We start from the raw sequence: 2,213 nt of genomic DNA, 5'->3' as shown, positions 1-2,213 counted from the left end.
ATCAATTTTGTGATCTTAAATATTATGTTTTTGTTTAGTTGTCAATTACTTTAATGCACTAATTCAGTTTGTGTAGGACATTTGGCAGTCCACACTGAACCCTGGTCAATCCCCCTTCGTGGGTATGTGCCATATATCAAGGCAGAAGAAGTGCCGCCTGTTTTGTGTGGATCATTTTCTTGGGCTCAGAAAGGTTGATTACATAGAGACAAGAGTATTACATTATTGGTGGAGAGTGCAGTTTCGATCCCACGTCATTTCGCCATCGACGCACCCCTGGAGCTTCGTCGCAGCCGCCGCCTTGCTGGACTCTCGCTACTGTTCCTTACAATGCCGCCACAGACTGAGCCTAGCCCGGTGCTTGTCACTTCAAATCAGGCGAGTTCCGGCCTTTACCAACCTTACCGAGAGCCTCGTCCTTTCGCTGGCACAGCGGGGGAGGATGTTGACGACTGGCTCCGCCACTACCAACGGGCAAGCCGTTACAACCGCTGGGACTTTGCCACTCAGCTCGACAACGTCGTTTTCTTTCTGACCGACATCGCCCTTGTCTGGTTTGAAAATCATGGGGACACGCTGACGACATGGGACCAAAGCTTTATCACCGAACTCAAACAATGTTTCGGTGATTCGTCAGCGCGCAAGAAGCAGGCCGAGCAGACACTAGGCAATCGTGCTCAACTACCAGGCGAGACCTGCACTACCTATACCGAAGCGGTCCTCAAATTGTGCACAACCATCGATTCTCGAATGTCTGAGGAGGACAAAGTTGGCCATCTTTTGAAGGGCATCGCAGCTGATGTCTACAACTTCCTCGTCGCCAAAGATGATATCTCGACTGTGTCCGCTGTCCTCCGTCACATTCACACATTCGAAGCACTAAAGGCCCGTAGAGTAACTCCTAAGTTTTGGAAGATTGGCCATTGTGACAACCGTCGCCAGCGTTGACGAGCATGTTCCTCCGGACCTTACTGCAACTATCCGGCAGATCATTCGTGAAGAGTTACTCCGGCTCGATTCCCGCTACCGGAATACGTCACCAGTGTCCATACCGCCAATCTTTTCCGTGTGAACCTGCCTACAATCTGCAATCGCAGCCTGAGTTTTCTTATGTTCACGCAGCACACCCTGCCTCTTTCGAAGAATGCTCGCAGCAACATTTCGCAAGCTCTGTTTCTTCTAGACATCTCAATCAGCGTAACGATTTTCGGCCGCGAAGACCTAGGCGAGCACCCCGGTTCACAGATCAGCGCGATCCTGGCTTTTATCGACAGCAGGACCAACCCCTTCTTCGGCCTACTCCTGTCTGTTACCGATGTGGCATTCCGGGCCATTTTTCAAGAAAATGCCGCCGTCGTCAACCATCGCGGTATGACCGACCAACATATCCAGACCCGACCAGTGATCACCCAGTTGACTCCCGTCGGTACTGGTCGTCTCCTCCGCATGGCCAGTTTCATCCCGGTGGCGCGCGCAACCACTCCCCGGCTTCCGACCGGAGTCTGACTCCACTGCCCGTTTTTCGTGCCCGCCGCTCGCCATCCCCGCGGCGTCGTTCCCAGTCCCCTCCTCCGGAAAACTAGGCGCCGTGGCCGATGGAGGTGAGGCCGCCGGTGAAAGCTCACTATTCGCAGAAATACTTCTTTCCGTGACTATGCTAAAAAATAAGATCTGTGTGTTTGTTCACGGTACTTCTACTTACTAGGACCAAAAGTGATGTTTCCTTGGGACAGAAATGCAAATTTTCATAGCGTTAGCGGCGATTTGTTGTATCCCGTTGGAGTGTGCAGTGCCAAGGTCTGTCTTGGGGGAACCGTGTTCTCTGCGGGATTCGCCGTGCTACCCCACACCACACATGATGTAATTCTTGGTATAGATTTTCTGCGCATGTGTGGCGCAACCGTAGACTGCCGCACGGGCGAAATCAGTGTTGACGGCTGCCTACCGCCTGAGTTCTTCGAAGAACCTCTTGTTAGTGAAGATGTGCTGTGCGTGTGCGACGATACTGTTGTGCCTCCGATGTCTATCCAGTACATTCCGGTTTCGTGTTTTCGTCGTGCGATCGAAACGTTTGAGGCGACTGTGACACCTAACTATTCGAACTGCGCGAAGAAATCTCTCCTGGTTCATAATTGTTTGGTGTCGGTAAGCAAAGGCTGCACGCGATTGTGGACTATTAATTGCTCCACGCAGCCAGTTCTTTTAGCAGATGG

The 2,213-nt window shown here is 51.9% G+C and overlaps 1 pseudogene; it reads left to right on the top strand.

Annotated features, from left to right (window-relative positions):
• The first annotated feature begins 330 nt into the window (after positions 1 to 330).
• LOC146188004 (uncharacterized) lies at positions 331 to 1,583 on the top strand (annotated as a pseudogene).
• Positions 1,584 to 2,213: the final 630 nt, after the last annotated feature.

The sequence above is a fragment of the Amblyomma maculatum genome, chromosome 5 (assembly GCF_055883805.1).
Source record: "Amblyomma maculatum isolate TAMU_Amacu chromosome 5, ASM5588380v1, whole genome shotgun sequence".
In the NCBI taxonomy this organism is placed as follows: Eukaryota; Metazoa; Arthropoda; class Arachnida; order Ixodida; family Ixodidae; genus Amblyomma; species Amblyomma maculatum.
This window is presented reverse-complemented; position numbering and strand designations above follow the sequence as displayed.